The sequence below is a fragment of the Rhinolophus hipposideros genome, assembly GCF_964194185.1.
Source record: "Rhinolophus hipposideros genome assembly, chromosome: 26".
In the NCBI taxonomy this organism is placed as follows: Eukaryota; Metazoa; Chordata; class Mammalia; order Chiroptera; family Rhinolophidae; genus Rhinolophus; species Rhinolophus hipposideros.
In genome coordinates this window covers 16,338,824-16,366,359 of record NC_138072.1, presented here as the reverse complement: position 1 = coordinate 16,366,359, position 27,536 = coordinate 16,338,824, and the positions used below count along the sequence as shown (strand labels likewise).

General features: G+C 39.2%; 1 pseudogene across 1 annotated transcript; it reads left to right on the top strand.

Moving 5' to 3' along the window:
• Positions 1-8,486: 8,486 nt before the first annotated feature.
• LOC308493224 (large ribosomal subunit protein eL34-like) lies at positions 8,487-8,836 on the top strand (annotated as a pseudogene). Its single transcript has one exon. The product of its transcript is annotated as a large ribosomal subunit protein eL34-like (transcript).
• The last annotated feature ends 18,700 nt before the right edge of the window (positions 8,837-27,536 follow it).

Below are 27,536 nucleotides of genomic sequence, written 5' to 3'. Positions count from 1 at the left end.
ATAGATGTAATTAAGTTATCTGTCCAGTTGATATCCGAATCAGCATGCCTTTCTTCGGTAATACAGAATTTGATACTGGAGAATAACTAGGGGTAAGCCTATGGCACTTAGGTTTTGGAGCTAGGATTATAAATACGAATAGGTTTAAGGAAATAAAGCAAGCAGCATGCGCGATGGGCCCTGCCCTCCCTGGGAACCTCACAGCAGGACTCAGGGGACAGGCACCAACCCACTTGACAACCAGTTGGCGCACGGGCCCACTCCTGCAGTTCAGGCGCATACCCACGCCCGCACGCGTCACGTGCATGTGGGGGCTGCGGAGCTGGCCCGAGCGCCGTGGGCTTGTCCCAGCCGAAGCTCCACGTCTCCTTTCACACCCACAGGGGATCTTGCCGGATGAATCTGCTGTCAGAAGCCAGCTTTCATAAGGGACGTCCTTTTCTTGAACACAGTCTCGATGTATTTTGAAGGCATGGCCTGTGTGAACACCAAGTGCATCTTATAGATTAGGGCAAAAAGTCCCATGCACATCCAAAAGTCGAAAGCCCTGTCTGCTCTGCCATTTGCACTGTCATATGTAGGACCATTTTAACCTCAGGAATATAACAGTTTTATAATAGGGGGGTGGGGAGGCACATTTATCCACTGGAACTGTTTTACCGCACCCATCTTTAGGAGGTGCCCAGTTTGACGGGTGCCTCATGATTTCTGTTGGCCTTTTGTTTAGCATTTGCTCATTTTGGAAAGAAGGAATAAATATTAAGAGCACAAACAACCTTTAAGCTGGTGGTTATAAAAATAGAGGCTCAATCAGATTTAGATCAGACTTTTTTGGCATAAATACTTCATAGGCGGCATATTTCCTACTGTGTCACGTCAAGGGCACATAACACCTAGTGGCTTCTCTTTATGTGATGACAGTATATGTTGACAGAAACCATCGACCTGATGTATTCATTGTAAAGTTCCCCGCCAGCTCTTCACCTGTGGTTTTAACAGCCCTCGATAATCATTTCTTAGACAGTTTACTCATTAGGGGTTGCGAAATGGCAATGGTTTAATTATGTCATTCCTTCTTCCTTTATTAGCAGGATTTTTTTCTCATTAATTATTTGATTACCCTGAGAAACAGTTCATACAGGAAAGGCAGAATCAATGCTTGACTCTTTATTTTTGTTTACCCATTTTTGGAATAAAGAGTTTCCTTCCTATCCTATCAAAGGTGACCAATGAATCCACTTTTGGAGCATTACTGGGAACCAGTGGACGTGCTCATACTTGATGTATCTCACTCAATATGCTGCAGTTTATTTACTTACTTATTTAATGCTAAAAATATTCCCCTTTCAGCCAGTGCTCCTGTGTCCTTCTGACATGACCCCAGAAGTCTTTGCGAGCGTCCTTGCTTCTGGTACAACATGATGTTCCAAAGTCAGAGAAACATGCTAAATGGTATCCTGAAGAAGCAATCAGCAAAATTTAGAATGTGAGCTCTTCCACAGGACAAACCGTTCACTTTCGTCAGCAATAAATTGCAAGGGGGAAAAGAATGAGGGCGTGAAATCTATGGATTGAAAGAGACTGGAAAGACGTCAGATAAATGCAAAAAAAAAAAAAAATCCTTGTTTGGATCCTGATTTTAAAAAAGTCTGTAGAAAACACTATCTGAGAAAAATCAAAGAAATTTTAATGCTGGTTGGCTTTCTGATGATACTAAGGAGTCATTAAAATTTTAGATGTGGTAAGACGATTGTAGTCATGTTAAAAAGACTCTTTTTATTTTAAAGACACATTACTGAAGTATTTGTGGATGAAATTATATGATACCTGAAATATGTTTTAAAATAACCTCGTTGGGGTGTAGAGAGGAAGTAGGTGTGATATTGATGGAGTAAGATTGGCCGTGTGTTCATAATGGTGGAAGCTGGGTGATGAATACATGGGGGTTCCCCACGTTAATCTCTTTGGTTTTCTATATGTTTGAAAATTGCATAGTAAAAAGTTTAAATATATTTTAGTATAGAAGTCACCCTGGAAGGAAGCTGAAAAGGAAGTGATTATGGCAGAACGATACCATCTTTGTAAATAAAGTCTTGCCTAAGTCAGAAATGTCTTAGTCACCTGCCTGCCAACTGTAGTAGAAGAGTCCAAGGAAAGACCTGGTGACTAATGAGGGAGAATATAGTTTTCTATGACTGAGGTATGCCACGGGCCTGTGCTAGGTGCATTGCATGCATTTAACTAATTTAATCCTCACAACCACTTTATGAGATCAGTACTATTGTAATACCCATTTTACGAAAGACGAAAACAGCTTCAGAGAGACCATTCACTTGATAAGGAGCAGAGATAGGCTTCAAACCAAGGTCTGGCTCTGGAGCCCATGCTATTGATAAAAACAACATACAAAGCTCTTAATAGATGCCAGCCCTGTTCTATGCTTTTAATGTAAACATTAATCCACTTCATGTTTACAACAGTAATCCTCTGAGGAAGATACTCTCAATAAACCTTTTGCACAGATGAGAACATCGAGATACAGACAGGTGAAGTAACTGTGCAGAGCCACATGGCTAGCAAGTGACAGAGTGCCCCCAGCCCCACTCTGCTGCCTCTCACACTACTAGCCACTCAATCCCATTGACAACTGTCAGAGCAGGGTCCTTCTTTCCTGATTTAATAAACATCTATTGAACATATGCAAGAGGTCCCCTTTGTTAGAGGCGCTGGGATACGGTGATGAACAAAACATGTTTTTCCTGCCTTCCAGTGGCTTACAGTTTCCTGACATCATGAATTTCTAGGGAGCTATTTAGGAGATGATGGGGCTAAAACTCAGAAGCTCATGCTATCTGTTGGCACATCCTTATTTGAAGTTGAATTGGAAAGAGGACTGAACCAGCAGCCCAAAGAAGGGCTCTCCTGAACCTTAGAATGTCTAAGGTAAGGCTCTGAAGGAAGTTGCCTGTGGACCCTATTGCTTCACACTATGAAGCTCCACAGCTGGGGCCAGTGGGTCCCTATCCCCCAGGAAACCTGCTCATTCCTGTCCTAGAATCTGCTCTCCTGCTGGTTCTGTTCACCCCTCACCTCATCTCTGCTTTGGCTCTCATTGAGCTTCCCTTCTTTGAAATCTCAATGCCTTTATTGGTCTGCACTAATCAATTTAGTACTTAATTATGCCTATTGTTACCTAGCAATATACCAATTGTTGCCTAACAGTTTTACTGTGTATATCTTGCCTCCTTCCTTAAATTGTAAATATTTGGAAGACAGAGCCTAGGTGCTCTATTTCATTGATATTCCCCCAGCAAGCCCCAAACCATGGAGGGAGTACTCATTAAATATTATTTAAATGAGTAAATTACGTTTATAACAGTACAGTATAAGTTAGATGATTAGAAGCATAAGTTATCTCTCTTATTAGGTGTGTGCCCCATGGCAAATTATTCACATCTTTTATGTCTTAGTTATCTTACTTGTAAAATGAGATAACAGTTTCTACTTCATGCTTGTAGAGTACTTAGCACAATGCTTGGCACAGAACACAGGTTCACAATGTTAGCAGCTGATATTTTTATTATTAACTGCCTAGCAAAATAAGGTTTTATTGACTAACTAGAGCATTTTTGCCTACATGTGAAGTCAAATTAATCAGAAGGTTGCTATCATTTAATTGGTTGCTATCATTTAATTGGCTGGGAGGTTGTGGGCTACAGTGGAAGCCGAATGGGCACGAAAGCTGGACCAGAGTTCAAATCTCACCTCTGACACTGACTGGGAGACCTTGGCTTTTATGAGCCTCTTTTTGTTCACTTGAAAAATGGAAATAATTATAGTATCCCATTGAACTGTTGTATGGTTCAGAAATATGAATGTAAAGCACCTAACCAGAGCTTGACACAAAATGGATCTTAGATAAACCATTCTCTTAATATCAGCAAGCCTATAGTGTCCCTCTGTACACAGACTATGTGTACTTAGTAGATGAGACATTTCTGGCTGTTCATTGGTCCCTCTTTTCTAGAAAGTTCTAGCCCTGTAGTCTAATTGTAATACCTCTGTTCCTCTGAATTCTTGGTATTTAACTATATTACTTGCTGCTACGTAATCCCAGGGTGCTTGGTACATGGTAGACAATGAATTTGAATGACTCAATAACTTACCTTTTATAGATGCATATACTAGGACTGACAATTAAGTTCGTGAACTTGCGACCGTGTGCTTACACTGGCAACACTGTGCAAACAACTGGTACGGTTTCATAACCTTGGTATATCAGTGTCTCACAGCTTTGTTCGTGTCCGCGTATGGCTGTGTCTTGCTACTGTGTTTCCCCGAAAATAAGACCTAGCCGGACCATCAGCTCTAATGCGTCTTTTGGAGCAAAAATTAACCTAAGACCCGGTATTATGTTATATTATACCCAGTCTTATAGTAAAATAAGGCTGGGTCTTATATTAATTTTTCCTCCAAAAGACGCATTAGAGCTGATGGTCTGGCTAGGTCTTATTTTCGGGAAACATAGTAAGTGGCTTTCACTATTGTTGTTGCGTGTTTTTGTGTGCTGTCGCGAGAATGTCAGCGTTTGAATTAGAGCAATGAGCAAACATTAAATTTGGCAAGAGTGGAAGTGAAATCAGGGACATGTTAGTCCAAGTTTATGGGGATAGTGCCATGAGAATTATGGGGATAATGCCATAAATGGATTAAACGTTTTTCTGAGGAGAGAGAACGTGTCACCGAGGAAGACAGGTCAGGGCAGCCAGTAACAAGCAGAACTGATGAAACCATTGCAAGAATTCATCAAATTGTGCATCGAAATCATTAGCTGACTGAGAAGCATAGCAGACCAAGTAAACATCAATAGAGAAACAGGAAAATCTTGGCATCAGAAAGGTGTGTGCCAAAGGTGCCGAAGGAGCTCACCGATGAACTAAAGCAAAGGAGAGTGGAAGTTTGCAAAGACCATTTGGAGAGGCAAGACGATGTTTTGGGCCATGTTATCAGTGGTGATGAAACATGGGTGTACCAATACGACCCTGAAACAAATCATCAAAGTGCACAATGGAAGTCAGCCAATTCTCCATGACCAAAAAAGTTCCGTCAGTCCAAATCAAAAGTTAAAACGATGTTGCTAACCTTTTTTGGTATCAGAGGTATTATTTATTATAAATTTGTACCAACTGGACAAATAGTTAACCGAGTTTACTGTTTGGAAGTGCTGAAAAGGCTGCATGAAAAAGTTAGACGAAAACGACCTGAACTTTTCACCAACAATTCATGGCTCTTGCATCACGACAATGCACCAGCTCACAGGGCACTGTCTGTGAGGGAGTTTTTAGCCAGTAAACAAATAACTGTATTGGAACACCCTCCCTACTCACCTTATCTGGCCTCCAATGACTTCTTTCTTTACCCGGAAATAAAGAAAATACTGAAAGGAAGACATTTTGATGACACTCAGGACATCAAGGGTAATACAAAGATAGCTCTGATGGCCATTCTAGAAAAAGAGTTCCAAAATTGCTTTGAAGGGTGGACTAGGCACTGGTGTCAGTGCATAGCTTTCCAAGGGGAACACTTCAAAGGTGACCGTAGTGATATTCACCAATGACGTGTGTAGCACTTTTTCTAGGATTATCTAGTAAAGTTAATTGTCAGACCTCATAGAAATACGGCAGGATGCTGTTGGCTGCTAAAGTAATTACCCAAGTGGTGTTCATTAAATTATGTTCCCCAAATATAGCAATTCCTTTCTTCAGTATACCTGTTCTTATTCATCTTTGTGTCCCCAAAATATAGGCCACTAAATGATTCCTATTAGGCAATGGATATAAAGCCCTTGGCAATGTCCGTGGCACAAAGTAATTAGTAAATATTACCGCTGTATACATGTAACACACATCATCTACTGTGAAATTTGAAACTTTGCTCTTATTCTAGCTTTCTAGTGATCTTTGTTATGGAAAGAATTTGTATGCAATTGCTAATTTCCCCAAATATTTTCACATTCATTACTTTCATTTGATCCCCAAACTTTCCAAAGAACTAGACTGATTTTGAAGACTAGCTGTGTGCAAGTTATCTAATTTCTTTTCTCATTTTTGTCAAAGAAATTGGGGATCATCTCATGGGGTAGTTGTAAGGATTAAATGAGATAATCTATGGAAAACACTAACCACATATATTAGCTACTGTTATTGAGATAGAGCATTATTAACCTAGCTGCTGACTGAAAAAACCAGAACACAGTAGTTAAATGACTTATATTGTTTGCTCATAGTGTTAGTGGTAGACGTGGACCTGAAGATCAGCACTGATGATTTCACAGTGCAACTGTCAGAGAAGAGTCTGATTCATATTTTTGTTCACTGCTGCATCCCAGCACCTAAATAATAGGCACTCATATATGTGGTGAATAAATTAAACACAAAGTTTTAAGCCTGGAAATGGTAACATAAAGATCATTTGTTAAAAGAACTGGTTTGTCAAATAGGGAAACTGAGGCTCAGGTACTTTTAAGTGAGCCATGGGCATGTTTTGTATTTGTTTTGGTTCTTTGTGTCTGCACAGGGCTTTTAAAAAATTGAAGTAATTGACAAATTAGGTTTGGCCACGTATGAATGGAAAACCCATATTGGTGGCTTATATAGGACAGAGGTTTATTTCTCTTTCACGTAAAAGAAAAAACGAAAGGTAAGCAATTCAAAGTGGTGCCTCCTGAGTCAGCAGGAACCTTGACACCTATATTTCTGCCCCACCATTCTTAATACATGGATTCTTTCCTCTAATTGTGTTATGGTACAGAGTGGCTGCCGGGCTCCAGCCATTTACCTTCTGTCAGGAAGGAGGAAGATAAAGAGCGCAAAAGGGGCACTTCCCAGCTGAGCTGGCTCAGGAGACTACCTGAATATTAAGGAGATTACCTGGACGTTTCCCACAACTTCCTCTTTTATCTCATTATCCACCCAAGACGCCAAGGGAAGTTGGGAAATGTATTCTCTTATCTGGGGAACTTGCTGCTCAAGTTAAAAGCAGGGTTCTGTTATAAAGAAAAAGAGTGAAATGGATATTGGGTAGGCAGTTTCTGTCAACATTTTAAAGCATAGAAAAATGTACATAGCTATTTGGATTTCTCTTGTAAAAATCAGAAGATGGAGTTCAGTTAGGGCCAAGGGGAAATTTCAGGTGGATTAGAAGGGAGAGCCAGATGAAAGGGAGGAGGCCCATGAAGGCTCAGCTGAGCAGAAGGGCAGGAACTGATGTTAAAGGAAGTGAGGAGTGATGAGGATTTGGCACTGGTCTGATGAAATTTGTGTTTGGAGAGCATTAGTTAATCTGGTAATAATAAGGAGAATGTGTTAAACATCAGGAAGACAGAAAGAACAAATAGGGAACCCCCTGCAGAGATCCAGGCATGAAGTGATGAGAATCCAGACCAGCGATAGCGATAGAAATATAATGCAAACTACAAATGTAATCGTCACTTTCCTAGTAGCCACTTTCAGAAAAGGGAAAAAGAAACGGGTGAAATTGACTTTCATAGTAGATTTCACTTATCCAATCTATCTAAAATATGATTCTCATTTGAACATGAAATCAACATAAAAATTATCAATAAGATATTGTTTGTGCTTTGTTTTTGTACTAGGTCTTTGAAATCCAGTGTATATTTTGCATTTCCAGCATGCCTCAATTCAGACGCTAAATTTTCATCAGAAATACCCGGTCTATATTGACATTGCACCAAATTTATAGCTGAAAAAGTACATTCACATACTCAAGTTATCCCAGATATACTTAATTTTGTTTCAACTGAATTGAGTATCTGTTTTCAAATTTAAGTTAATTAAAATTAAATGAAATTAAAAATTTAGTTCCTTGATTACTCACCTCATTTCCTTGATTACTCATCTCATTTCATAGCCCCATGTGGCCAGTGGCTTCCATAATGGACAGAAAGAAAGGACCCAGTTTGACACACATGGCTCATAAAAGATTCTCATCAGATGGAACACTTCTGACAAGACTCCTATTATCATTGTCTTGCAAAAGCACTAAATTTATCACCATTTCACATATTTCCTAGACTTGCCAGGTCCTTTTACATCTCCTGTCCCTGCTCGTGAAATGCTTTTCTCCTGCTTTTTTCATCTGAAAAATGTTTATTTATCTTTCAAGTCTCCATTCACTCCTTTCAAGTCTGTAAAACCTACCCAGTGTTCTTCAGGCCTGGTTTTTGCCCCCTCCAGGCCTATCACCCTTTCATTGATCTGTGATATTCTTGAGGTGGAGAACCATGTCTTGTCTCTGAACCCCAGCACATGGAAGGGCCTTAGAGGTTCGCAATCGAGGTATGGAATGAAGAAGACCTGAAGTTTAGCCTACCCCTTGCGTCTCAATCGGAACTTTAGTCAGCAGCATTTTAGAAGGAGATGTTCAGGCTTTTCCTTTTCTGGAGACGGTGTCTGCAGGCATTCAGAATGGTCCAGGGTTTGACAAACTGTCAGAGGCTGTCCTACAATATAGCTTCTAACAAAACTAGGTTGTCCTGAAACGCTGGTAATAGAATTGTTTACCTTTATACCAAGAAGGTTGGGAACGCACCCAAATCATGTGGCGTGTGCCCATGCTGACCTTGTGGAGTTCGTGCTGTGAGACCTAAAGTTCTAATAAGGTTGTCTAAAATGAAAACCATGTCAGCTGGGACTATGGTGGATCCATGTGAGCTAAATATATCAATGACAGGATCAAGCGCGCTTTCCTTATTGAGGAGCAGAAAATCCTTGTGAAAGTGTTGAAGGCACAAGCACAGAGTCAGAAAGCTAACTAAAAAAAATGAAGCTTTTTTGAGTAATGAAAACAATTAAAAGGCTAAAACATAAAAAATAAAAGGATATTTATTCTCAGCCTTCTTAATTCAATTTTTGCTTTATCTGTTTGACTATCATTGAACATGTCCCTTCCAAGTAGCACAGTTCAGGATGGCTTCTAACTTTGTGCTTCCAGACATAAAATCTGCTTGGTGCTGTTTTGTATAAAACTTTCATCTTTTTTAAGGCTTAAACACTTGCTCGTATGTTCTGGAACTTGTTTTCTTCATCCAGTGTGGTCACATAGCAGCCTAGCCGTCTGTCCCCCCAACCTTTCCCTAAGGAAAGAAGAAGTTGTGGGACTGTGCCTCTCTGGGATGGAATTTATAATATCCTGAGTCTCTCCATCTGGTCTTCACGAGAAGGGTCTGCGGTCAACGACGAGTAAGATTCCTCGCGGGAGGGACAACTCAAGCCAGACGGGACCCCGTTGACACCCCAATGAACTGCTATAAGAAATAATATGAGGGAGCCTCACCCCTCCTTCCTCTTGTTCTTGTGGGAAGCTGCCACTTGCCTCTGCAGCTCCCTCTCACCTTATTGTGAGAGAGGCCCATTAGAGCGATAAAATCAAGCTCTTTCCGCTTAGCTCATGGGACGGTATCACCGTGAGAGACTCTCTCCCCCAGGGTGGTGCATACCGCACCTCAGTCATCATGGGGCGATATGCTTCGCTGCTTTGGGACAAATAATCGGGTATTGAAATCATTTTTCTGAAGTGGTGTAAGAGTTTCACAGACCCTGCCTGTAACCATGTGATGTTCATTGTAATCAATAAATGCTGTCACTGACCCGATTCGGGGCTCCAGTTTCTTGAGACTGCGAGTCCCGTGGTCCTCTGTGATTTAACTGTATATGAGTCTCTGTCTCTTTATTATAGTTCAACCCTCGCCGCCTCCCTCGCCTTCCCATGGCTTGTGTTGTGCAGGTCGCAACAATCCAGCAATAAATCGTGGGTACCTTTCCAGTTAAAAAAAAAAAAGTCTATCTTTCTATCCATCTATCTAATCTTATTCTTTCCAATAGCTGCATTGTATTCCTTTGTATGGGTATACCATATTTTATTTAACTAATCTGATACTGATGGCTATTGGGGCGATTTCAGATTTTCAAAATAACAACTAACAATACAAATACAAAGGTCACCTTTTCCCACACATGTTTATATATTTATGTAAATAGTTCTATACAATAAATAAATAAGTACAGTAAATAAAACCTTCCTACAATCTGGAAGGTCAGAGGGAATGTGCACTTAATTTCAATAGATGTTGCCAAATTGCCTCCTTACCAGTTGAGATCATCTAAGGCTACTATATTAAAATAAATATACAAGAATATTACATCAGAACTTCGACAGTGGTTATCTTTGGGGTACACCAATATAAATTTCTTTATTATTTGAAGTTTGTTCAATGTATTATGTTTATATTTTTAAAAGGTATTTTAAAATAAGAATACCAACAAAGTAAAAACACAAGAAGATGTCTCAGCAGCAGAAAATCCAGGCTTCGTAGAAAATAGTCATTCCCAGCAATGCCTTGCAGGAAGCAGTGGCAGCTCTAACAACCTGATCATCTTATTTTCTCCTCTACAGCAGAAGCTTTTCGCACCCTGCTTTAGTAACCTGTCCCAACTCATTTTCTCAGATTCAGTTTCCAATGTCTTACCTCTGGTTCATATTCTAAATTCTCCAAGATAAAAGGATCTGGTTAGGTTGGCGAATCACTATTCTATCTGGGTTACTCCTATTGGGTAGGGTTCTTCTATCAGGCCACCTCATGGTCCTACATTCTCCATTTATAGCTCACTGGCTTTGGCTAGAGCTGTTTCACAGTGTACTCACTTGTGGCTAAGACGATAGGGTTATATGACACAAAGCAAGGTGACATGCCCAAAGAACACGCACATTTTAGAATATGGACAAGACATACACGTAGCAGGACATGGACCATCCACTATACTCTCTATTTCGTTTTATACAACTAAAGAGAGAGAGGTTGAGCACAATCAATGGTCATATAGTAGCTGTTATTTGTTAAGAAAGCCAGACACGAATCCATTTTAAAGATGTCCTTGTCAGTGGAGAGGAGGTTCTCTTCATTGTGTTTTCCAGATGGGTCTGTCTGTGTCCCTGGACCTCCAGGTTGCACTCTGTATACTTAAGATCGACAGAGTAGATTCCAGAAGCAACCTTTCTGTGCTACTTGAAGTTATCTTTTCATTCAAATATGATTGGTGAAAGATAAACAAACAAAAAAATCAGTGTCATTACTTTTGAAAGCGTAACAAAAGTCACAGTGTTTGTACAGGTGAAAATGCAGCTGAAATTTTTATAGAATCTGGAATTCCTGTAATGCTGTATTCTTAAAATATTTCAAAGCTCAGTCTGTGCACTTATTTTTAAACCTTAAAAGGGAGGTCATTCAAACCCTCTAGAATAAGGGAAAGAAAGCGAAAAATAGGCACATCCCAAAAGACTGTGGGGATATTTACTTCTTTTATCATGTTTAACTTAAAAATAGACATCTTCAGGTCACCAGGAATATTGTAAATCTTTTCTTGCTGGCAAGAGGCCCATCTGTCTTGAAAAGCTATACAAAATGTCTATGTATTTACAATACTTCCAAGCAAGGTAAGGTTCCTATTTCCTGTGGAAGGTATGAGAAGTGACAATATGGAAGGCAACTTATGACATCGTTTATTTTTCTATGCTTCACAGCAGGAAGACCAATTCACCAAAGTATATCTGGTTGATCTGTTGAGTCAATGAAGTTTTATTACACAAAGTCTATCACGTGTTTTTCATTCTCAGTGTACCATCCACAGTGTCTAATCTTGTATGAAGGTTTCCATTTATATTGAGAAAATAGGTGTTGGACATCTGTCTTGTGCCAAGCACAGTGTTAGGTACTGGGGTGCCAAAGAAAGTAAGACGTATTTCCTACTCTGCAGTTACTCATGTCTAGTAAGGAAAGCAGCCCTGTTAACAAACAACTATAATACAATGCACTGTGTGCTTATTAGGGTATGCACAGCTTGCCACCTAAACCCAGTTAAGGGAAAATGTACCTTGTTTCACTGATTCTAAGGTGCACATTCATATCTCTGAAATTGAGATACATTTTACAATTGATGGTGTCTCACAATTAGTATTGGAAGATTTTGTTTCTAATAACACAAAATAATGCTGCATCTTACAATCCATGGCATCTTCAGGGAAACACATTTGTCATGTCTTAGAGTCACACAGAGATGAGAGAAGAGATTCTTGAGTGGGGTCTCTGAGGAATGAGCAGGATTTTTGCTTGGTGGAAAAGCAATACTACGCTGTGGCAGAATCCGCTGACTATAAGCTTCAGTCAGAAACCTAAGTCTTAACTTGAGAGATATGGGGCTGTCTGTTGCTTAATAATGAGAGTGTTATGAGGACAAAAACTAGTGCGTGCTGTGTGTCTGGCAATGTTCGAAAGGCTTTAAATATATTCACTCATTTAGTCCTCAAAACAAGCCTAAGATACTATTATTATCTCCCTTTTAAAGATAAGGAAGCTGGAGAGGTTAAATAAATTGCCCACGATTACATAGTCAATAAGTAATGAATTAAAACCGAAGCCTCTTGAGACAGCTTTCAGTCACTGACCTGAAACTCTCAGATGAATGTTCACCAGACACCACTCATTGTGAACTACAACGTATGGCATCCATGTTGGTTATTATTTAATGTAAAGAAGAGGGATTTTCAGGTTAAGGGGAAAGTATGGGCAAAAGTCACAAAATTCAGGAACTCCTTTTGGCTAAGGATTCTGGGAAGCGAAAGGGTGAGGCAGGGGAGGATGGGGGCTGGAGTATCACTACACCCCTCTAGCACAGGGAAGCTAGAAAGTCATGGTGACGTGAGATTATGAAGATTAGGAGATTATAGAGCATTGTGGATTCTGGACTTGGTCTTCATAAACTATACAGAACTGTTAGGTATTTTTGAGCTGAGGAGGGACGCTATCATATCTGTCATTTAGAAAGGTGATAGGCAGGAGTGGGGAAGATGGATTCAAGTGGAGCGTGACTGACGGCAGGGAGAGATATTAGGAAGAGGACATTTTACTGCAGACAATAGAGGCCCGAACCTGGGATATAGTAGAGGGGATAAAGTGTTGAGGGTCAGATTGAGAGACATTTTGGGTGGAGATCCAAGCCAACTGAGATGAAGACAAGACTATCCGCCCTCAAGAGGTCATACAAGGGATAGATGCATGTCACTCAAGGGCAGGCCAACCAACAGGAGCACAGGGCAGGGATTTAGCATCCATGGACCACCAGGGACACTGGGCTTGTTCGCCATGACAACCCATAGATATTGTTTTTTGTTTGTTCGTTTGTTGTGTGTTGTTCTTAATCTGATATGCAGAGCAGTGCTTTAATTGTGACTATATATTTCCTCTTTCTTTCACAAGCCAGCGGGAGTAGTCATGGTGATCTTGTGTCTATTAGGTGACTATTAGGTGAGTTACAGAAGTTATGGAGTGGAGTGACCTACTTTGGTGGCAAAGACCTCAATTTCCAGAAGAGTCTGGTAAGAAGAGATTCCACTGATAGTCAATAGTAATTGAGTGCCCAGAACATCAGAAAGAGACTAAAGAACTAAGGAAGAAGGTGATCCCCTTGGTCAGCTGGGGGTCAGAAAAGGAACACCTGAAAAAGTACTTTAAAGAGCATTTCACACAATTGAATGAAAAAATGAACAATGCAGTGCAAACTGTGTGTGGAAAAGCAGCTCCATCTGCCATGTGTGGCCATGGTGTGCACGTTGGTCTGGATGAAACTGGATGGCTCAGTGGCCTGGAAGCCTTGGATATCCCAGATAGGTTGCTGCAGGAGTGGAATGAGGCTAAAGCCAGTTCCTGACAGCTGCCTCAAGGTCTGTGGCCGAAAAAAAAAAATCTCGGAAAGAATTTCTGAATGAGGGGGTATAATGTTCACAGTCCTATGATTCTACTCACTAAGTCTATTCCACCCCCCCACCCCCAGGAGCCATGGCTGGTCCCTCATCAAGCTAAAGAGTCCTTCTCTTCTACCATCTGATCCCATAAGGCAGTGAGATAGTGTCATTCTGTGTCACCCTGAACATGTTCTTGCCCTGGCATTGTCCCCAAGACCTTAGCCAAGGTTGCAGCGATGCTCCATCAGAAATGTGCCATGCATCACCAGAAGGGTACCAGTCAGGTGGGGTGGGAGCTGGTGGGACCGGGATTCCAGGTAGTGCCCAGCAGACTCCTAGGTAGGGGACTGACCCGTCAACACCTGAGGGAGCGGGGACAGGCAGTTTCTTTCCCCCCACAATTCAATTTTCCAAGCTGTTCTAAGCACTTCCTGAAGCTACCAGAGAAGATGAGAGGGAAGGCACGGCATTTTCTGGGGAACTCGGTCTGCCTAGTCCAGAGCTCTCCAATAGATATATATATATAGTGCAAGCCACATATGTCCTTTAACAAAACTGTCCTGCGCAACAAAGGCTGTAGAGAGGCGAGAAGGGGCGGCTTTGGGTTAAGCTGTAATAAATAGACAGAGACTCAATGCAGTTAAATTACAGAGGACCAGGGGACCCGCAGTATCAGAGACTGGGGCCCCGAATCAGGCCGACTGTCAGTATTTATTGATGTTAGACAAAGTTACATGATTTAAGGATTTTAGGATTTAAGGCATGGTCTGTGAAACTTCTTAAACCACATAGAAAGAATGATCTCAAAATCCAATTATTTGTCCCAAAACAGCCAAGGTATCCAGTCCCATGATAACTAAGGTGTGGTATGTGCCTCCCTGGGGTGGGGAAAGTCTCTCGAGGTGAAACAATGCCTTGAACTGAGCAGAAAGAGCTTGATCTTATCGCTCTAATGATCCTCTCTCACAATTAAGTGAGAGGGAGAGGCAAGAGTCAGCAGAGGGAATGACTGAAGCCTCTTCCCATCAATCTTCATACAGCTCATTGGGCGTCAACTGGGTCCCGTCTGGCTTAGGTTGTTTCTCCCGTGAGAAATCTTACCCGTCTTTGACTGCAAACCCATCACCTGAAGACCAGGCGGAGAGACACAAGGTGTAATAAACTCAATCCCAGAGAGGCACAGTTCCACAAATCCTTCCTTTCTTAGGGAAAGGCATGGGGGGGGGGGACAGACGTCTAGGCTGTTGTGTGGCCACAAAACTCAGCAGCCACATAACTAAAAGTTAAAAGAAATAGCTGAAAATAGTATTATTTTGACATGTAACCCACATAAACATGTATTGATAAGGGATTTTATTTAGTTCTTTTGTACTAGTCTTCAAATTCCAGTGTGTATTTTACCTTTACATTTCAATTTAAAATCGCTATGTTTTAAGTGTTCAATAGTCACACATGGACATGCACAGACCTAGACACCTACATGTGGGGCAGCCAAATGAAACAACCAGAAATCATTTCCTCTGGTATCCCAGGGCTGAGGCTGGAGTTTTCTCTTTCCCACACCCTACTCTGCACGGGGGTGCCTCATAGCTCCTGACCCTTTGTACTGGGGCCAGAAGCACTGCATTCCCTCTCCTGTAATTCCCCTCCACTCAATATTTACCAAATCCTGAAAACCTTCTTAAATGACTAAAAGAGAAAAAATGTTTTTGTGTTCCCAAATTTGTTATATCTAGGCCCTTTGGTACAGGATTCAAGGCAGGGTCCCCTCTTGTTCTGGTCTAAAGGCATTATGTTGGAGCTTGGCGATATTATTTCAACTCCTGCGTCAAGCAAATCTCACCTCCATTTCTACCTATGGACATTTCAATTATGTGCATCTTCTTTTCTGCTTGAGGCAGTTTATGAAGGGTTTTCTGTCAAGTATAAGTTAGAGTCCTAGCTGATACAAGGGCCTAATATTTCCTTTCAGTGATTGGGGGCTGGATAATCATAAAGGGCCTTGTCAGAACCCCTCTGCTGTTGTTGCTATGCTAGCAAGTTACTGTCCAACTGTCAAGTATCCTATGGATTTCTCTAATTGTCGGTAAACGGATACGCACAAATTGCCTTTTAAACAAATGTGTCCATTACAAACAGTCTGACTTCCACAATATTCTTTAGTCATTCCAAATGCATGCCAAGCCCATACAATTCCTCCAGAGTATCAGTAAAGAATTCCTCCAGAGTATCAGTAAAGAACAAAATCCCAGGGATATAAAGATACCTTTTAGAAAATGGAATGTTTCTGCACACTAACAATGAATAATCCAAAAAGGAAGTTAAGAAAACAGTTCCATTTATAATAGCATCAAAAAGATTAAAATACTTAGGACTAAATCTAACCAAGGACATGAAAGACATACACTAAAAACTACAAAACATTGTGGAAAGAAATGAAAGAAAATACAAATAAATGGAAAGAGCCTATGTTCATGGATTGGAAAACTCAATATTGTTAAGATGTCAATATCAGCCAAAGTGATGTACAGGTTCAATACAATCACTACCAAAGTCCTAATGGCATTTTTTTGCAAAAATAGAAACAAAATCCTAAAATTCATACGGAATCTCAAGGGACCCTGAATAGCCAAAACCACTCTGAAAAAGAATAAAAACGGAAGACTCACACTTCCTGATTTCAAAACAGATTATACAACTACTTATTACAAATCAAAACAGTGTAGTACTGGCATAAAGGCAAACATATAGACCAATGGAATAGCAGAGAGCCCGGAAATAAACCCTCCTGTATAAGGTCAAAAGATCTTTAACAAGGGTGCTGACACCACTCGATGGTGAGAGTCTCGTCAACAAATGGTGTTGGAAAAACTGGATATACATTTGCAAAAGAATGAACTTGGAAACTTAGACCACATATAAAAATTAACTCAAAATGGATTAAAGACCCAAAACTGAACTCCTTAAAGAAAACATCAGGGAAAGCTTCGTGACATTGGATTTGGCAATGATTTCTTGGATATGGCAAAAGCATAGGCAACAAAAGCAAAATTAGACGATTGGGACTACATCAAACTTCAAAGCTGCTGTGCATCAAAGGACACAATCAACAGAGTGAAAAGGCAACCTACACAGTGGGAGAAAATATTTGCAAATCATATAATCAGATAAGGGGTTAATATCAGAAATATATAAATAAGTCCTACAACTCAACAATAAAAAGATCAAATAACTCAATTTTAAAAATGGATAAAGGGCTTGAATAGACATTTCTCCAAAGATGATGGCCAACAAGCGCATAAAAAGATAGTCAACAGCACCAATCATCAGAGAAATGCAAATCAAAACCACAATGAGATATCTGCTACCCACTGTGATGGCTACTATCAAAAAACCCAGAAAATTATAAGGTCGGTAGGGCTGTAGAGAAGTTAGATGCCTGTGCACTGTTGATGGGATTCTACTAAACTGGGGCAACCACTATGGAAACAATATGATAGTTCCTTGAAAACTTACATATAAAACTACCAGATGGTCCAGGATTCCCACTTCTGGGTATATGCCCCAAAATAATAATTGATAGCGGGGACTCAAAGAGATATTTGCACGCTCATATTCATCGCATTATTCACAATAGCCAAGAGGTGGCAGCAGCCCAAATGTCCATTGACAGATGAATGGATGAACAAAATGTATTATATACACACAATGGAGTATTACTCAGCCTTAAAAAGGAAAGAAATCCTGTCACCTGGTATAACACGGATGAACCTTGATGGCACTATGCTAAGTGGAATAAGCCAGTCACAAAAAGACAAATACTGTATGACTCCACTTATATAAGGTATCTAACGTAGTCAAATTCCTATGAACAGAAAGTACAATGATGATTACCAGGTGCCGGGAAAACGAGGAAAACAGGACTTGTTTGATGGGAATAGAGTTTCAGTTCTGCAAGATGCAAAAATTCTGGAGAGATGTTTTACAGTGATGTGAAGATTCTTTACTGAACTGTACACTTAAAAATATTAAGATGGTAAATTGAAAAAACATGGATGTAGTCTGGCCTTTTTCTTTTCTTCATGCACCTGTGATTCATTAAGACACATTCTTCCATGAGCAATGCTACCTTCTATTCAAGCAGCGGAGAGACACAGAATCATCAATTCAGGGTCATGATCTGAGCTTTTTTTAGGAAAAAATCTTTTTATAGGTAGAAAGACAGGCTGATGCCTTCTTTTTCATTATTTATTATACAACTCATGTCTTTTTGTAACCTAATCTTGGAGTGATGTCAGACTCAAAGGGAAGGGATTACAGAGGGTGTGAGTAACAGGAAGAGGAGTTCATTGAGGGACATTTTGGAGGCTGCTTAACACACTACTAGATTATTATTTTAAAGTTAGGACGACATAATTCTGTGCTTCCCATGTTTTTTACCATACCTTTTATTAGATACTTTAAATAACCAATTCTTCCCATTTTACAGGTGAGGTTCTTCCCATTTAACAGCTGAGTGGATTGTGTAATTTGTTCAGGGTCACAGAGCAGTAACCATAAGGTCAATTTTATGTTCCCACCCGCAGGTCTTAAACTATTAGTAGTTTTATCCCAGACAGTATCTTTTAATTACTATTACATGTAAATCATCTTTTTACTTAACATTTATGGAAAATCAAAGGTGTGCTTTACGGCACTATTAAATAATGGGTTTTGGAGAAATTAATTTTTTTATATTGTTACCTGTAAATTTACTCTTCTTCACGTTACAATTGCTTTATTTGAATCAGAATCCAAACAAGACGCACACATTACATTTGGTTGTTACACCTCTTACGTTTCTTTTGGTCTAAATTGCTCTCCTTTCTGCTTCCCTACTGACTTTTTTAATGCCATTGACTTATGGAAGGTACTGGTTTAGTTGTCCTATACAAAATCCCATATTTTGAATTTGGTGGTTTTGTTCCTCCTGGTGTAATTTAACTCAGTATTCCATTATCGCCTCCGTACCCCACCTGTACATGAAAGGTAGCTTTAGAAGCTTGATTAGATTCAGGTTCAATGTCTTTGGTGAGGTTATATTATTGGTGATATAGCCATTGGTGATTTAATGTAAATTCCTATAAATTGGTGGAATAGCCTTTGGTAATTTAATATAAACTCGAGCAATGTTGCATTATTCCAGGAAGCTTTGGGATCTCTTAAAGGTCCACTGTGATAGGGCATAAAAAGGGCCCTATCACATAAAGTCCAGCCACTAGCTTCAACCTTTTTTACTGCTTTTTGTTACTTTGGCCAGCATTGGTTACCTATTTTTGTCATTGTGTAAAGCAGAGATAATAATCTGAGGCCTAGCTGAATATGGACTGTACGGTAAGGAATGAGTAGATACATATCCTTCTGGTTCTTGGTTGTAAGCAACAGACACGAACTTTGCCTAACTAATTAAAAGTACTGTATTAAAAAGATATAGGATGGGTTATAGCATCTGTAGGTAAGCTGGAGAACCCGATTAAGAAAGAAAAAAAAAAGGAAACCTTAGGAAACTAAGCAGAAGTACCCCAAAACAAGGTCACCCCACGGGAACCTATGGGGTGACAAGCTACTTACTGCTCTGCTTCCTCTACGAGCATCCGGCACTCCTGCCATCTGCTGCCCCTAGACCCTGCTCAGTGAATGAATTCTAAGCCATCCCTTTGTCTTTTTATTGCCGTTTGCTTAAAATTCAAACTTCTAGGCAGGAGCTACTAATTTACCATCCTGCTCATGTGTCTACACCCTGCTCCGAGGGGGTTGGAAAAGAGAGTATGTGGATACTTTGGCATCCATAGTGTGACACTTAGTCTTCCCTTAAGACTCATAAAATGGGGTATTATTCCTAATCAGAAGGGGGTTTGGAAGCTGTGTAGTCAAAAACGTGACAAATATCCATTGCACAGGGTGAATTAGATGAATGGGTGGACCTGTTCAAAGGATACGTGAATAGGAAATCACTGAGGAGAAGGCAGGTTTTCCAACGTATCTGCAGTCAAGGTTTTAGGCTAAACATCTACATCTGGTGATCTGTAATGGTTTTCTGGGTCAAAGAATTTTGTATTCTGACAAGATCCCAGATAATTCTAGTGATGCTTGTCTTGGGTCCATACTCTGAGAACCACTCATTTAGGTTTCCAGATCAATACCTCTCTTGTGGAGCTATGTGTGAAATTTATAATGTGTGATTCAAGTTGCAGATGAACAGGTGGGTGAGATAAGCTTTGAGGGTTCTTCAAATGCTGTGAATCTATAATCCAGTAGTATCCAGTAAGTATAATTTCTTTTCCATACACGATTTAAGTTCTCAAAGATAGCTAATCATGCTTCCCCAAATTACTTTTCTCTAGACTGAAATCCCTGGTACCATCACTATTCTTCATGTGTCATAGATTTAATTCTGCTCATCACCCTGGTCACTTCTATAGATTCTCTTCAGATTGCTATTGCTCCCATTAACACAAGGGGCCCAGAGTTTGAAACATATTCCAGATAGAATCTGACTGTTATACAGCAAACACAAGAAATACTCATAGTCTCCCTTATTTTGTTCCCCAATTGTCTATTAATTTCATCCAGTTTCTGTATCATATTGTTAGCCTCATTTTAAGGTTCTTATCCATGAAAGTGTAAACCTTCCTCCCTCCTTCCCTGCCTTCTATCTTTCTGTTTTTTTCCTTCTCTTTCTTCCTTTCTTTCACACTTCAAGCCTTAATGCCCATATCTTCTCATGGTAAAATTGACTGTGGAAGCCTGAGTTTAGGATATAACATTTATCCTTGTTACATTTCATTGTTTTAGCCTTGACCTATCACATTTTCCCATTATGATATTTACATCTTAAATTTGATATAATTATTGTGACTTGAAACTTTGTAACAGCTAAAGATATGATCAGCACAATGCAAATATTCTTATTCATTTACTAAATCTTTCAATAGGTATTTGTATGTCCTATCATATTATAGGCATTGCTCTGGTCCTAAGCATTAATAAAATGTTAATAAGGACAGAGCCCTACTGTAGCTACTCCCAGGAACATCCTGGCTGCTAATCAACACTTTGAAGGATATGGTGATTTTATCCATGATCACTTCAGCTAAGTCCATTTTCACCTCATTTCCCTGATTATATTTTGTTTACAAATGTGTCTTAAAGCTTCTGGCATGCGCCTTGGTGTAATGAGATCCACACTGTCAAGCATCCCACCCATTTTCTAGACTAGGAGATTCTGTGTTTCAACCAACATTGTGGGCAATGACTCGGGTGATTAAAATGAGCTGCATACCCCAGCTTTGCTCTTACTACTGTGAACCTGCTGCAAGTCACTTCCGTTCTCAGAGCTTCCATTTCCTCATGTCCAAAGAGGGTAACAAACCCAATCTTGCAAGGCTGTTGTGAGGATTAGATACAATACGCTTTAAGTGTCCAGAACATGTTACTGTTTGAACTTGGTATATGAAAACATAGTAGGAGGAGAAGGATTTCCAGTGAGGGGAAATTAGATTTTTTTTCAAGTCCTATATATATTCATGACAAGCTTTGATTCAGGGATTTGCAAATCAGAGAATTAAACAGTATATACAAGGATTATTATCAAATAATTAAAAATATTTTATTATCATCATTAACTTCAATGAAACTAGTTTTCTACTTAAAATATACAATGTGGTCATTTTGGTTATTTCCTTCATAATCTGCAGCAGAATTCACTTCATGATCATTATTGTATTGATATGCAATTGAAGACTTTCCCAAGGATCAGAGAAAATAAGCAAATTTTGTTTTGTCTGGACTTCATGTGTAAAATAAGGACTCTGTGTAGGATTCTGAAAGGATCACATGCTATGACATTTTTCTGGTTAGTCTAAGAGGAAGGTAACAAGACATTAATCAAAGAATATACATATTGGAAATTTTTTTTTTGTTTGAAGTAGAGGGGAAAAAAGCTGGTAACTGTATCTAGGGAGGATTATTAGGTAGATAGAGGGCAGAGAAGGAGGGAGAAAGACTGCCTTTTTATTATGCAGCCTTTGTACCTTTTGAATTTTATACCATGTGCACATATTACTGATTCAAAAAATAGTTAATCCTTTTTAAGCAGAGGAAAAAGAATTTTAAATAACACTATCCTTTTCACTGAGAGCTTCTTTTTATAAAATCTCAAAGCTTTGATAACAAAGAAGCCAGACTAATTCCCTGAAAAGTTCCATTCAGCTTTGATAATGTATATAAGTTAAACCACTTAAATGAAACCACATTAAAATAGATTTATTTTATAACAACTTCTAAACTCTGCCTGCTGGGCATTCAAATGAACACTAAATTATTTCTGCCAAGATATGTGATCCATTGCAAAAACTTTACTAAGAACATTGAATTTTTACACATGGGTACTTTTAATATATAATATGCAGGATAGTAAACTCCATCTAGATGTTAAAATATCAAAAATGATTTTTTTCAAAATATTTTGGGCAACTGTATAACTTTTACATATAAAACTTTTTGAGGGTTATATATTTGATTTTTGATGACAAAATTGTACCATATGAAAAATCAACAATTTACATAAACCCTGACTGCCTGTTTAAAGGCAAATAAAATAACAGTTTTCCAAACAAACTTGTGCACAAGAGAGATATGAAAAATACCAACCATCTCCAAGGACTACTTAGATCATTTACTTTTATGGCACAAGAGGAAAGCCCGTCAGTTTGTAAAATTTCATGCAAAAATACTTGTTTAGAAAATGTGTAAGTCTTGAGGTATTAGCATCATTGAAATCTGCATTGTCCCCTCAACTGCTGTGAAGTAGACACTGAGACAGAGATCTGTATTAGGTGATTCAGGAAATACCAGGAAAATGAAACGCAAAATCTTTGTGCTTGAAGAATGAATAAATACCTGAGGATACAATAACTCCTTGAGAAAGTCTATAAGAACCTACAAAGCACCAGAACCAGATAATCAAAATTACAGTCTGCGAATATTTCTGAAAATTATATTGTATCACAGAAGACATGGATTATCAGTGGATGTTCCATAATATCCATAATAATATCCGTGATAACCACTGATAATCCATGTCTTCTGTATCCAGTGCAAGGTGTCATAATTGGTTTTTCAGTTCAGATAACCAGAAGAAAATGATTTTGTTCTAGTAATAGTCATATAAAACAGTTTTTTAAAAGCTACATATGAAATTTAACACTAAGCAAACATCGTGGAGAGAAATCTTCCTTCTAATTTACCTGGTGCAATGAATGGTAATATCCCCATTGTGAAATTCCTGGCATAATTACAAATATTCAGTAAATGTAATACCTCTTCCGTCCTTCCTCATCAACCTCGGCAGCCAGGTCTCCTATCTCCTGCCCCAAACGAGGGGAACTACTGTATATTAATGTCTCCTAACAGGACAGTCCAATAGCAGCAGATAGCAGAGAAGACCTGATTTCAGGAGCAACTTGAGCAGGAGTAGACGGACCCAACCTGTTACTTCTGTTGGCATTCAGGGAAAAGTCAAAGTCACAAGATGTAACTTCAGACCACCCAGAAAAGCACCACTGGCCCTTGATCCAGAAAGCATCTAGTTGGTCTCCCGGAAAATGTTACAGGGAGTCTGAAATATTCACCACGTAGTTTTAACCCAGATCGGTTGAATGCAGACATGACAAGGTTTTCCCTGGTAGATGTGTGTGTATGCGATGCTGCTTCTTCACAAGCTTGGCTGAGACCAAGCAGGCAAACACACACCCGCCCAGAGCTAAATATTCTGTTAAACAATTACCAGAACTCACTCATGAGGTTCCAGCAGATCTGTGAGGGCTCCCAGGGGCAAAAGGCCCCAACCGAAAGGTCTGGTAGTTACTCAAATGCTGCATTGGGTTTTGCAGCACTTTCCAGCCACTCAAAGTGAACCGGCCTGCGTCAGAGTTCTAGGAGCAACGGAGTGATCCTTGAACTAACATGGGTCCTTCAAGTCTTTGATCTTTTCTTTTCCAGGACATGAAGAAACTCTGAACAATAAAAAATATTAAGTACCCTGTTGTGTGCTGCTGCTTTCTGCCAGATGCTATAGAAGTGCCCGATATACCACACCAACCCCACAGTTCTTCATAATACCTTGCGAGGAAGTATTGTTCTCATTTTGTAAATGAAAACGCTGAGGCTCAGAGAGGTTAGGTAATTTGCTGAACTTCATAGAGCTAACAAGTGGCAGAGATAGGGTCTAAACTCAGGATTGACTGGCGTTAGTATCCACGCTTCTTCTACTTGGTACACAGCTCTGTGGGTATATATGGAGTTACAATGTGCTCGGTAACACAAAAGGTCTCTAGCAACACATTGTTTTTTGTTTTGTTTGTTTTTTTAGTATTAAATGAGAAAATACACGAAAGCACATAGCTGTTGCCTGACATACCGCAGCAACTCAGTAAATTGTTTATTTATTTATTTTAAAACCATCACTATCTTACATCCTGGAACATATGCAGTGGAGTGATGTAGGCACGGAAAGATCTTCTATAGGGCTTTAAATGGGGACAACTATTATATATTTAAAAATAGCAACACTCACATGGTTCCACAGTAAGTCAGTTGGCCAAATTAAAAATAGATTCTAAACATAGCAAGAGCAGAAATTCAATCTAAGATACCAAGTCATGGAAAGCAAGGACAGCGATTGCAACAAAAAAAAGAGGAGCATGCATAAACTGATTAGGCATTTGTACCAAATCGTTCACCTCCATTTCAGATTCTGTCTATCCCTTCTCTACAGCAGCAAATACATAGGCAAATCAATAACTAGGACGACACATCCCTATTTAGTTGTCTGCAGTAGCTTCATTTTAGAAACCTATCACTTCGAAGGCTCCAGTACCTACTAACACATACTAGATATACTACAACAACATGCATTTCCTTCAAATGTTTAGGTGGAGGAAAGAGGATAGTTAATGTTTAAAATGTTTGGGGTACAAATGCACACACACGACTAGACTGTAGATAACTAGGAAGGATGGGGGACAGAAGCTACATTCATGGTAACTATTCCCTCTGTGCCCACTAAATTGACAGTGGCAGACTTAGAAACTTGGGTTACTAATACTCTGTCTTTCTGTCATTGGAAACCCTGGGAGCTGGCATGCCACATAAAAACTTCAGTCACCGTGCCAAGAATTCAGTCCCCAGAACTACAGCAGCTTTCAGGACAAGGGATGGAGCTTAGTTTTTTCTTTAGTCCCTGACTTTTAAAATGTGTGGAGCACTCACTTAGTCTTCTTGCACTTGCCAGGGTGCTCCAGCGGTGGGCAGGCTTCCTTGGGGAGGAAGCCGTGAAATCTGAGTCCTTAAATCACATAATCTTAGTCCATGAACATAAAGAAGAGAATGACAGATGAATGTGGATTATAAATGGAAGTAATGGCTCATCACATAAAGCAAACCTTTCCATAAAAACACAAATGTAAAAACAGATACATTTGAGGAACGAATTGTTTGGGTACCATAGAAAAGATTTTTTTTTTAAACTTACAAAAGGACTCACCATAAAATTGATTTATAAATTTAGGAGCAATAACCTTTCTTCTTAAAAAAAAGTGTGAAAGAGGTTTATTTGTAAACTGTGAAGCAAAATAGAAGTATTAGGGACAAAAAACACAGGAGAATGGTTAATAGTACAGGTTTTGGAGTCAGGCTACCTGAGTTCATATCTCAATTTGTTCAATTCAAACCGTGGGTCTCTAGACAAGAAATTTCATTTCTCTGGGCCACAGTTTCCTAAAATGTCAAGTGGGGAAAATCGTGATTAATACCTCATAGGATCCTCGTATTAAGGTCTTATGTGCTAGCTGTGGGCCTCGCACCGTAGGATTCTAAATATTAGCTATTATCATTTTATAAAAGTAACAGAGGCAATAGATACTACTAAATATCTGAGAAAAGCAGATTACTATAATTGAGTACTGATTTTTGCCAAGAGCAAAGAGAAAAATGATTTTAGTTTCTGGCAAAGCAACAGTAAACATTCATCAGTGAGGACTATCAAAATTACATAGGAGGTTATTAAATGGACCTTTCAGTGTAGGACATTGCATGGGATAAGAGGTAACTTTAATGGCAGTTTTGCACACTACAGAAATAATTGTTCAAGTGAGGTGACTTCTGAAAAAATTTCATCTGTAGCAGAACTGGATTATGGTTCATTCATAATGAACTTACCTCAGTTTTTGGTTCAACAAGTATTTGTTTCAGGCATTGGGCAAAGGTATATGGTTTATGAAGATAAATAAGACTTGCTACTCTTTTTGTCCTTGTATGTTCCACATGTGGATTAAAAAAGAGCCACACGTGTTAGATACTTGGGGTGAGGGAAGACAACGTTATGTAAAAATGAGAGTCAAATGTCGCCTCTTCTCCCAAATGGAAGGCCAGTTCAGTTGGTGCCATGGGAAATGGGGTTGTCTGCCAACGGAATCATGACAGCATCTTACTTGAGAGCTATGAATTAGCTCCAACACCAGGATAAGGTCGTGGTTAGTATGTCAAGTTACATGCTGTAGAATATGAGGAAATTGTTAGTATGAAAAACTTTAAGGTAGCTTTAATCAGCCCTTTTCTTTATTCACAAATTGGCCCTATGGACTTTGTCTACAATTTCCAGAACTATTGAAGGTATTTTGGAATTAGATTTAATTACTCTTCCTCTGTGCTCCCTAACCTCTGGGCATTTCTCTAAAATAATCCTTTTCTTATTGTACTGTCTTGCCCCTGTAAATTCTAAGGTACCTACTCATTAATTGAGTCAAATTATTTAGAAAGTCTAGGTTAAAAAGAAGAGTTCTGACATAGACACAGACAATAGTTTAGTGGTTACCAGAGCGTAAGGGGGGAGGTGGGTGGTAGATGAGGGTAAGGGGGTCAAATATATGGTGATGGAAGGTGACCCTGGGTGGTGAACACACAATGTGATATATAGATGATATATTATAGAATTGTACATTTGAAACCTATGTAATTTTACTAACCATTGTCACCACCAATAAATTTTAGTTAAAAAAAAAACAAAAAAAACGGAAGAGTTCTGGGACACAGCCCTGTTTGACACAATTTCTTGAATGGACTGGTACATTAATTTATCCAGTGTTTTCCAAACTTTATTCAGTTACCCTTTACTTCTGGTTTTTGTCATATCCATGTTACTTATACTATTAAATAATATTTTCTTTAATTTGACATAAATTGACTAATTTTTAAAATTTAGTCTCATCTTACACAATGATATTTGCGAAATCATAGCTTAGAGTTACTAGATTTTCATTTTCTTTTTTTTTAATTTTTAATTTTCCAACTAACTAGATTTTCAAAATGCACATTACAGCTCTGCCATGTGAACATATAATAAGAAGTAGGCAGTCTTCAACCTGGAAGAGGGACCTCATCAGAATCAGACCATGCTGGCACCGTGATCTCAGACTTCCAGCCTCTAGAACTGTAAGAAATAAATTTCTGTTGTTTATTTTTTAAAAAATTACACATTAAAATTAAAAACAGAACTAAGTTAAAAAAAATTACAAGCCACCTAAAATAGTCTCCCACTCACTTTGGGAACAAGGGTAATATATCAATGAAATTTTGAACTCGAAAGGCTTCTTTTTTCTAATCCAAACCAGAGCTCCACAGAG